Genomic DNA, 12,124 nt, shown 5'->3' on the forward strand with positions numbered 1-12,124 from the left:
AACTTCCAAGGGTCGCTACATCGAGCAGCTACTCGACACGCCTAGTCGATGTGCAAGCAGGATCAAGGCGAATCAATCAGATCCTACGTCAAACGCTTCTTCGACACAAGAGCCACCATCCCCAACGTCGCCGACGATGACATCATCGACTACTTCCAGAGCGGCATTACTGTCTAGTCTCTATACTGTGATTTCGGGCGCAACCGCCCCAAAACGGTAGTGGAGCTACGAGACATGATCCAGTGCTGGGCAGACGAAGAGGAGCAAGAGCACATCCACTTCTCACGTCATAACAACGACAACAATGGGAAGCGTCACAACGACCGTGGAGGCCCTAGTAACCAGCGGGATCCCACACGTAAGTGCAAACCTGACGATACTATCGGTACTATAGATCGCACCCCGCGTGGTAAGAAGAATGATAAGCCGCATGATCAGTTCGACAAGATCCTTCACAACAAAAGGTGTCCAATCCACCCCAAGAGCAACCTCTCGATGTGGGAATGCACGATTCTGCGCAAATCCTTCCAGTCGGCACCTCCATACGCTCCTAAGAAAAAGCAGAACAAAGATGACGAAGACGACAAGAAAGACCATGACGGGTTCCAACAGCCGCAAAACGTCGTCAACGTCATATTTGGAGGAGATCCCAGCTTCTCCAATTGAGCCTAGAAGCTCCTACTCAGAGAAATCCTTTCAGTTGAGCCAGCAATCCAGAGGCCACTAAAATACAGCGGGGTCCCCATCACCTTCTCTAGGGAGGATCAATGGACCAGCTTCTCTGAACCCGAAAAATTCCCGTTAGTACTCGACCCAGTTGTCCAAGGATCCAAGCTCACTCGAGTACTCATCGATGGCAGTAGCGGGCTCAATTTGATCTTCTCGAATACATTGGCTAAGATGGGTCTCAACTATATGAGCCTACTCACTCCAAGCAAGGCCCCATTCTACGGTATTGTCCCCGGAAATTCTTCTACACCGATTGGCTCAGTCACCCTTCTAGTCACATTCGGTACAGAACAAAACTTCCGGACGGAATACATCAAGTTCGAAGTAGCAGACTTCGAATCTTCCTACCATGCCATTCTGGGAAGACCTGCGCTCACCAAGTTCATGGCAGTACCTGCTCCTCAAGATGTCGGGCAATACAGGAGTACTTTCCCTCCGTGGAGACCTCCTCAAGTCCTTCGAGTGCGACAAGGAAGATATAGATCATGCTGCCACAATCCGAGTTCCTAGCTCTGTTAGTGAAATACTTGCTGCTGCTAAGGAACTCTCACTCAAGGAGTCAATGCCATCCAAGAAGCCAAGCAGTTGTCGGTTAAGTCAACTGGGGACGTGGGCACCAAGACTATTCAGCTACAAGAAGGAGATGACTCCAAAATTGCCGTCATCGGAGCTGGTTTGGGTGACAAATAGGAACTGAAGCTCGTCAACTTCCTTAGGGCCAACCGAGACGTATTCGCGTGGAAACCAACGGATATGCCAGGGGTGCCCAAGGAGTTGATCGAGCATGCCTTGAAAGTCGACCCCAAAGCCACTCCAAAGAAGCAACGGCTACGGCGTTTTTTCCCGGACAAGCGAGAAGCCATCAAGAAAGAGCTGGCGAAACTACTCGCAGCAGGGTTCATCAAAGAAGTCTACCATCCCGAATGGTTGGCCAACCTTGTACTTGTCCAGAAGAAGAATAACAACGAGTGGAGGATGTGCGTCGACTACACCGATTTAAACAAGCATTGCCCAAAGGATCCTTTCGGGCTACTTCGCATTGATCAAGTAATCGACTCCACGGCAGGATGTGTCCTGTTATCCTTCCTCGACTGCTATTCAGGCTATCATCATATCGCCCTGAAAGAAGAAGACCAAATCAAGACGGCATTCATCACCCCTTACGGGGCATACGCCTACAAGACCATGTCCTTTTGTTTGAAGAACACTGGTGCTACTTACCAGCGTGCGATACAGCTGTGCTTCACTGATCAGCTGCATCGCAATGTCGAAGCATATGTCGACGATGTTGTCGTCAAAACCAAGACCCAGGATCAATTCATTGCTGACCTGGAAGAAACCTTCAACAGCCTCCAAAAATTTCATTGGAAACTCAACCCAACCAAGTGTGTCTTCGGCGTACCCTTTGGAAAACTACTCGGATTCATCATCAGCAACCGAGGAATCGAGGCAAACCCAGAGAAGATCAATGCCATCATGGCCATAGACGCCCCAGCTACTATCAAGGACGTCCAGAAGCTTACGGGCTGCATGTCAGCTTTAAATCGGTTCTTGTCTAGGCTTGGCCAACGGGGCCTACCCTTCTTCAAGCTCCTTAAGCGACAAGACAAATTTGAGTGGACTACAAAAGCGGCGGAAGAACTCGATAACCTCAAGCATCATCTCTAGTCGCCGCCGATTCTTACAGCTCCACTATCAGGCGAGGAATTACTCCTCTATATCGCTGCGACTATTCATGTAGTTAGTACGGCGATAGTAGTCGAACGTCCGGAGGAAGGCCACTCTTATGGCGTTCAGAGACCAGTCTACTTCATCAATGAAGTACTCTCTGAATCAAAGATCAAATACCCATCAATCCAGAAAGTTCTATATGGAATTCTAATCGCCTCTAGGAAGCTTCGACACTATTTCGACGAGTACAAGATCTCAGTGATACCTGACTTCCCATTGGCGGATATACTCCACAATCTGGATGCCACTAGACGAATCTCAAAGTGGGCGGTTGAACTGAGAGCCTTGGAAATCAACTTCAAACCAAGGACAGCAATCAAGTCACAAGCACTAGTCGACTTCTTAGCTGAATGGCGAGAAAATCAAATCCCAGCACCTTACAACGTCCCTGAGCATTGGGTAATGTACTTTGATGGCTCACTCAAGCTCGATGGAGGCGGCGCGGGAGTTCTGTTCATCCCTCCCAAGGGAGAACAGTTAAAATATGTGTTCCAAATCTTGTTCAATGTCTCCAACAATGAAGCAGAATATGAGGCACTGCTACACGGGCTTCGCCTAGCAGTTTCTCTCGGCATCAAGCGACTACTTGTCTACGTCTATTCTCTACTCGTCGTCCAGCAAGTAAATAAAAAATGGGACATCAACAACGATACAATGGACACATACGTCGAAGAAATCAGAAAGCTCGAGAACAAGTTCGCAGGATTGGAAATGCACTACGTGGACCATGACAATAACGTGGGAGCTAATCTCCTTTCCAAACTTGGATCTACTCGAGAAGCCGTTCCACCTGGAGTCTTTGTTCATGAACTTCATCATCCATCAGTCAAAGTACAAAGTCAACAAGCCACTGACACAGAGGCCCTGGCCACAATCAAGAAGTACTGATGATCGAAGAAGACTGGCAGATTCAGTTCATCGACTTCATCAAGGAGTTCAAACTTCCACCACACATTGATGCCAAGAGCGCCGAAGCTGCTCGCATCATCAGGCGAAGCAAGGGTTTCATTCTTGTCTGCGACAACCTCTACAAACGCTCTGCCTCTGGCATCCTCATGAAGTGTGTTACCCTTGAAGAAGGCAAAGACATCCTTAGTGTGACATCCCAGAGTTTTAAAAATGCTAAGCAAGAAATATTAAATATGATTTCATGCTTAATAAACAAGAAAAACTCAAATTATGTATTTCTTTTGGAAAATAATATATGTGTATGTATGAATATGCATGTGTATGTATGTGTGTTTATGTGTATATGAAATTTTGCACATAAAATGACAGGTCAAATGAACCATAGTATTCGAGGTTTTAAACAATCTTTCAAATTTTAAACAAATATGCTTTGAAAATAATTTCTAAAATATAGCTCAAATGAATTTTTGTCCAAAACCAAAGTTGTAGGTTTTCAAAAGCGAACAACTTTTGTGTTCAATGTTTTTTGAGTTATCACACAAAAATGGGACAAAATTTGAATTTCGAAGCATATAGTACCTTTTCAAATGCACTCAAGTTTCAAATTTTATTTTTCAAACGAAGCCTCAAATGAAAAAGTTCCTAAAACAAAAGTTGTAGATCTCGAAATTTTAAGCAAGTTTGATATTCAAAAGTTTTTCATTTGACCTTTGGAATAGGGATAAAAATGGAGTTTACAAACTAGAGTTTTAAGCTTCGCTTTATTTACGAAACTGCCCTCACTCCATCTCCCTTCTCTGTTTCTCGCCGTGACGGCGTTCACCACCGGTGTCGGCCATGCGTCGCGCCCTCGCCGTGCCCACGGCCAAACCACCTCGCGCGTCCTCGGTTTTGCTCGAAATCGCTCGCCCTGGCACCCTCCCGCGCTCGCCATGCGTCCCGCCATCCTCTGCTCGCCACGACATCGAGGATGGCCGGCCACGCGCCGCTCGACCCGTGCACGTCGTCCACGACCCGCACAGCACCTTCTCAGCTTGCTTGCGTCCCCATCTCACTCTCTTCCCCTCCCTCGACACGGCAACCCGGCCCCTACCCCCAGCTGCTCGCGGGCGAGCTCGCCGTCGCGCCCATGGCGACGCCGCCCACGGCCTCCACGCCGAGCCCCCACTCCACCCATTCTCGACCCGAGCCAGGCCCCAAATCGGCTTCCCCACCTCCCCTAGAACCTACCCAGCCCCGCCGCCCCCTCTCCCCCTTACCGGGCCGCCGCTGCGGCGAAACAGGGCCGCCGGCAGCTGGTGCCATGGAGCCCCCTCTTCCACGCCCCCAGCACCCAAACCAAGCACGCCAACATTTTTCTCTCGCCGCAGTGATGCTCATCGGCCTGCTTCCGCCCCCGGACCACCACCGGAATGCCGCCTCCGCCGCTCACCACCGCCGCCGCCACCCCTGCGTCGCCGACCCGCCGCCTCCGGCCGTCCCGCGCTCAACCGAACACACACCTAGGTAGCTCCCGCCCTCCTCTAGCTCCTCCACCCCGGGCCCCTCGCCGCCGGCGAGCCTCCTCTCCGGATTCCGGCCAAAACCGACCGCCGCTCCCCCTCCCCTGTTTTAATCCTGCCAAGGGCCTATTCGCAAGGCCCCAAATCTTTCTAGGGGCAGTTATGCAAATTCCAGGGACCCCGTTGTAAGGTTTAGTTAGTTTTTCTAAATTTTGTTGTGTACTTTGAAAATTCGTAACAATTCATATAAAAATCAGAAAAAATGCAAACTCAATTGTTTTGGATTCCTTGCAACAGGATCTACAAGTTTCATTACATGCACATACCCAGTTTTTGCTTAGTTTTTAATCTAGGGTAAAGATTAGAAATAATAGCTCATTATTATTCTAGGAGCTGTATACATGACCTGCATATGATTTTTGGACAGCAGCTGTGTACCTGAAAGTTGAACCCTGTGTAAAATCTGTAGGCCCAGAAGATAAGTGTAGCTATGGGTTTTTATTAGATCTTGTTCTAGGCTAGTAATAAATGTTGTATTTTGCTCTTGATGCTCTACTTGGTATTTTCAAATAAAACTTTTTCCAGTATGCTTTACATACTAAATGAAAAATATGGTAAAAGTTTAGGAGCCATCACAACTCTCTAGCTTTGGTTTTGATTTAAATTCATGGTTAATAGTGCTATCTCATGATAAATAGTTCTGGTACTTGGAAAATTACGAAACTTTTACCAGTTGCTATATTTGAGTAGATATACCTGCAGGAAAAAATTGAAGGTCAAATACCTAGATGAAGCAGAGATAATTTGTTTTAGCTCATGTTTTTCCTATGTCTAGTTTGTTATTTTCGCACTGGTCATTATACTGCATGTTTGTAGATGAAAGTAGCACGGAATCATATCCTAGTTGTGTAAATGCTCCACAAAAAGTTTAGGGTTCATTACTTAACAGAATCTTAGTAGAATGATCTGCATAAATTAATCTTGATCTATGCCACTATAACTTGCTTTATTTTTCATGCCCTGAGTAGTGCTCCTTTAAATTTGGAAAGTGTACAGTAGGCTCATCATTGGGTCATCAACACTCAGTTAAATTTTCATTACCATTACTTGCATGTTTTGATCTATACAATTTATTCTTGTTTGTCTATTGTTTGTTGAAATACTTGTGTTGCATGACTTAGCAAAATTTTGAAAACCACCCTGTCCCTTTCACGAACTAAATCATGTTAAATTACTGCTCTATAAATGATTGCCTAGGAAATGTTAATTAAGAAGTTTCACATCCAACTCACTTTATGTTGGACTACAACTTTATCGTGAAGGAAAAAATAATAACATCTACATTGTTGAGCAACTCGAAACTTTGCATTCATACATATGCATTGTTGCATTTCATTTAGGTACGATAGATGTACCACGTGAAGGATGTGATGTTGGAACCGAGCCAGAAGACAGTGAATGGTGGACACGTCTGGAAAATGGACGGATGGATCCCGATGTGCACGACCGAAGGAAGATGCTCGCCGAGCACTTATCCTCTAACTAACACTAACCTAGTGTTAATCCCAGGCAAGCCCCGGAGCATGTCCTTCTATTTTAAATTTATGCAACTTACTATTGTTCCTACCTACTTGCGCATTTAAGTTTATATGAGTTGTTTGGAACCTTAGCTGCATGATCCTAGGTACCAATGCTGAACACTAGTATGTGTAGGTCGCTAGTTGGCAAGGCTAATGGTTCGGTAGAAGTCGAGTGATTTCCTGTCACTCGCGAGAATTATAGGAATTGAATGTTTATTACATGCTGCAACTATAAGGCTCACGGGCGGGGCTGTGGTACTTGTGATGCCCCGTCTGTTTAGTGAAAAATGATAAGGCCGCAGTGTGTGGTAGTGGTGGTTAAGCTTTTGAACGTACTAACCACATGCCGAGAAATATGGTAATCGGTAAGCTTAAGTACCTGATCGGCCCGGCGAGTGGACTTTTCCCTCACCTTCTTTGAACGTTGTTCTCATGCGGCCACATGCGGGTGCAAGAAGGCTCACGACCCGACGTACTGTGGTGTGGATTCTTGTAGTCGAAGTGGGTGACCCTGATCCACAACCCGGAAGGAATGGGGAAAAGTCACGTGGGCGAAGCGAGATGTCGATCCCCATGCGTGTGTGTTAGGTCTGCCTGGCCAGGTTAACAAATTCGATTCAAATCGTCCGCTTCTCATGGTTTGGGACTGCTTAACCCTTTTACCACATAGAGTAAGAAGTGAAAGATGATGATGATGAATATGGTTGGTTGGATGATGAAAGATAATTGTTTCCCACCATGTATGCTATTGGATAGATGCTCACCTAGAATGGTTAATTAAACTAGAACCTGAAAGCTAAAACCTGCAATTAAGGATCTACTCTTACTGTTTTTCGGCAAACCAAACCCCTCAAGCCAAAAGTCTTGCATGTCTAGATAAAGGGCTAAGTATACCCTTAGTCGGGTAAGCCTTGCTGAGTATTAGTATACTCAGCCTTGATTGTGGCTTTGTTTTTCAGGTGGTACATCTGAGGATGTGACTGATGTCATGTACGGGCTTCATCATGACGTCTTGTTTCGTCGCTAGATTATCGTTCGTTTTCCGTCACACTTAAACTCTGTTGTACTTTTATAAATTCAAACTTGGTTGTAATAATAATTCAATTTCATACTCTGCTCTGTAAAATTTGTGGAATGTTGCATTTTCTGGACTGCTTTGTCAATCCTGTTTCAAGTGGTTTAATCGGGATTTTACCCGACAGCACTGCCGGATTACTCCGTTTTAAGTGCGTGTTAACCCTGGTTGCCGTTTCGGTGATGGTTACTCCTGTTTCAGTTATCGCCTATTGTCAAGATCTCATCAGATAGAGCAGTGGATTTCATCTCTGATATCATTCACCGGTTCGGATTTTCTCATACCATCATCATAGATCTTGGCTCTAACTTTACATAGAAGTCCTTCTAGGACTTCTGTGACAATTCTTGCATCGAAGTCAAATATGCTTCATTAGCTGACCCTAGAGCAAATGGTCAAGTGGAGCGCATTAATGGCTTAGTACTCGATGGCTTGAAGAAGAGACTCTACGATGCCAACACCAAGAAAGGTGGCAAGTGGATTCAAGAACTACCCATGTAGTCTAGGGGCTGCGAACACAGCCTAGCAAAGCAACTGGATAGTCTCCTTTCTTCCTCACCTATGGGTTAGAGGCCATACTACCCGTAGATATCATGTGGAAATCTCCAAGAGTAGAAGCCTATCAAGAAGGAGAGTCAGATGAAGCTCGAAAACTTGAGTTAGATTCAGTCGAAGAGGTCAGGATCAATGCTTTGACCCAATCGGCTAGATATCTTCAAGGAATCAGATGTTATCATGATCGCAATGTCCAGCAAAGATCTTTCAATATTGGAGACCTAGTTCTATGAAGGATTCAAGATGAGACAGGATTGCACATGTTAAATTCCAGATGGGAGGGACCTTTCATCGTATCAAAGGTCACAAGACCCGGATCATATAGAATTACTGATGCAAATGGCAATGAGGTACCCAATTCCTGGAATATTGAACACTTGCGCAGATTTTATCCTTGATCCAAGTAGCATGGTGATGTCAGTTGATCTCTTTAATAAAGCAAGGGTTTTCATCAGCTTTTCAACTACATTAAAGGTAGTTTTTAGTCTGGCAGCATCATCTCTGACTACTCTCCAAAAGGTTTTTCCAACCAGGATAATCTCTATAGATTCATTCTGACTGGATAACCCATTCAGGATAGCTTACACAGTTCTCCATCAGGATAACTATACAAGCCACATCCTTGTCCTCGATATAAGGGCACAATCTACTCGCTAACTCGAGAAGGAATATGGATACCTTTACTAGTTTATCCATCTTGGGTAACTCGACGGAGTTCATCCTAACAGGTCAACTATAAGGAGCTCCAGCCTTGTCTTAAAGGCAAAACTACTCGCTTGCTCGAGTATGTTATGGATACTACTAAATTTTGTCCTTCTGGAGTAGCCCGACGGGGTTCACCTAACCGGTCAATCTTAGTAGTTACTCCAGTCTACAAGTTAGACACCCTATTCGCTAGCCCGAATAGGTATTGGATATTTCTAAGGTGGTTTCATCTTGAATAACTCGACGGGGTTCATCCTAACAGATCTATCTTAAAAATTACTCCAGTCCGTGGCCAGGACAACCTACTCGCTCGCTCGAGTAGTTTATGGATATCTTTATAGTTGTTTCTATCTGGATAGTCTGACGGGATTCATCCTAACTGATCAACTATACAGATTACTCCATGCGAGCATTCTACTCGATTACTCGAGTATTTCGTATTTATCCTACGGTATCAGATCATACTTTTGAAGATACACCAACAGGATAAAAGCAATATATACAAGGATAAGATCTTACAGAAGATGACAAGAGCTGTTACAAGCAGATCATTCTGCCAAGTTCTTCAAAATCTCCTCAGCAATTACTTCTGACTCTTTACAATAGCTCTAGAATTTCTCATCAGAACAGTCAGGAGCTATTCCTTTAGCAATGGGAGCAAAATTATGTTGAGGGCAGTAAGACTTGACAACTCCAATCATATGAGTCAGATAATTCTTGGAGGTGGCCGTCATGACATCGAAGAGTTTCTTGGGAGCCTCCTCTAGACACTCTACCAAAGACTTACTACTCGACGACCCCTCTTCAGAATCTACCATATCTACAATAACCTGAGCTGCTGCTACTAATCGATTATGGTCGCTTGGAGAGCCTGATGAAAGCATATTTTAGTAATTATTCAAATCATTGGTGAAACAATGTCATGACAAGGGTCAAAATACTTACAAGCTTGAGCGGTCTGTAGTTGTTCTTGGAGTTTGGCTTTCTCTTCTTGAAGGCTCTTGATCTGCTACTTCATATCACAAAGCTCTAGATGATGCTTTCGGTTTGCTTCGTAAAACTTATTCCGTGCAGCAAGAGACTCATCAAGATATTTGGCAATTAGAGCATTTTGCTGCTCCAAGATCTTCCGATTGTCAACAGTCTTATACAAAGCATGTGACTTCAAGAAGGACCGATTAGCAACCTCCTAAAATACAAAGCAAGATTGGTCAGACGCCACCAACTACTCGACAAAAGCAAGTAGCAGCAGAAGATGATTTACCTTGGTATATTTGAAACTCCACTGCATATAGTCTGCGAGTTTCTTCACATTGTCTATAGACAACAACGGATCATCAAAGAGCTCTTAACCCAATTCCTCCTGGGTAGATTGTGGCATAGACTGGAAGGGTACTACTCGAATAGCAGGATCTCTCAATCCTTCAGCTCTACCACTGTTAGTTCCAGCAGCACTTGAGGTACCTTCAGTCGCTGCAGGAGTAAGCTTGGGTGCTTCCGGATTTGGCTCATTTGTTGTTCCCGGCATGTCTGTGTTTGGCAAGTTGGCAGTTGAGTTCTCGATCAACCCAATCACTGGTGACTCGGGGGGTTGATCGAGTAGTTGTTTCTGAATCACTCTGCATCCAGTTACTGAAATCTTGGGTCTGATCCTTCTCATGCGCCCGAGATATTGGAACCTAGCCAAGCAAAATTCGAAATAAGAAAGCTGAGGCAAATAGGATCTAATTAAAAATGTCAGATTCTTACTGGCCACTGTCGAGACGGTGTATTTTCCTCTGCAACAAAGCTCCAGGAGCTGCCTTTCGCTTCCTGCTATCATCAGAAGGAGCAGCATCTTCTGGAGATGGAGGCATGCAATACCATGTCTTATAATTTTTCTGCACAGGATGCAATGATTCATCAGAAGATTAAAAACTTTATCTACAAGTACTCGGCAGTATTCCTCAAACTCTTACCCAGGTCTTTTCGGGTGGATTGGCTGCCGAGAAGAGTGCTGGCTGTTTCAGAGACTTGTTGAAGTTATCGAGTACTTTACAACATCTCTTGACTGCTTCAGAATGAGCCATTGCTTCTGGCGAAAGTTTGGTAGGATCCTTTGTACCTTCATATCGAAAGGCAGGGTGTTTTCGATGCTGGAGAGGTTGGATCCGACGACTCACAAAGGAGAAGACCACATGATCACTAGTGATCCCTTTGTTCTTGAAATTGCCAATGGCACGAAGGAGGCACTCGACTTGTTTGCTACCAGGTCCTGCACTCGACCAGCTCGCTTGGACTGGGGGGCCAGCAACTCTTTTTGGAAGTGGAGATTCAAAGTTCCCGACATGAAACCAGAAACTTTTCCACTCGACTCCTTTACCCGCTGGATCATAAGCTAAGTACTCGTCTCAGGCGACGGCGAGTTTGGCAGCATTTGGAACGGGGACAAGGGTGAAGAATGTTGAAAAAGATGGAAATGAGGAAGAATACCAAGGAATGCTTCGCAGAAATGAGTAAAAATAGAAAGATGCAAGACGGATTGTGTCAGACCCGTGGCAGCAGGACTGCTTATTGGCATAGAATATTCTAGAGTAAGAGATAGCTCATGGATGTACCTTACCTCTCTTGTAACTACCCGAATAGGCGTAGAACTAGCTGCAGTACAAAGGAAACTACCCGATTGTGTTGTAGTAGGGTTCCAACTATACTCGGCTAAGACTTTTCATGTAACCCTGTTCGCTCGGATATATATGGGCGGGCAGGGACCCCCTCGAAACATCAACACCTAAGGCAATACAAACCACACACAGGACGTAGGGTATTACGTAACTCGTGGCCCGAATCTGTCTAAATCTTTGTGTTCCTTGCACCATCGAGTTCCAGAGCAGTCGATCCCTACCTACAAACCTTACTGCTGAGGGTATCCCTGAGCAGGCATGGCGGTAAACACCGACAGCTGGCACACAAGGTAGGGGATTCGGCGAGTTCATCGGCGAATTCGATGGCCGGATCAAGCGACGCCAACAATGTGCCCGAGGGCACAACCCTTGTTTTCGGTTCCTGGGCATGCACGGCTGACGGATCAGACGGCTTCTCCAGCCACCTTGTCACGCCCAACTCGCCAAAACCGAAAATCACTCCTCAACCTTCCGACATCTGCGAAAATTCAGATCTCGACGGAAAAAGAGTTCTACTCGAACTCAGTTCGGATAACATAGAAAACGTGTCGACTCCAACTCGAGTTCTTGAGTTAGCCGAGTCTGATACAAACTCTGATCCCGAAAAGTCTCACTTTTCCGAAACCCACGGAAAATACTTGACTTGTCTCAAGTCGATCAAACGCCCAAGGATCAACA

The sequence above is a fragment of the Panicum virgatum genome, chromosome 3N (genome assembly GCF_016808335.1).
Source record: "Panicum virgatum strain AP13 chromosome 3N, P.virgatum_v5, whole genome shotgun sequence".
NCBI classification, from domain to species: Eukaryota; Viridiplantae; Streptophyta; class Magnoliopsida; order Poales; family Poaceae; genus Panicum; species Panicum virgatum.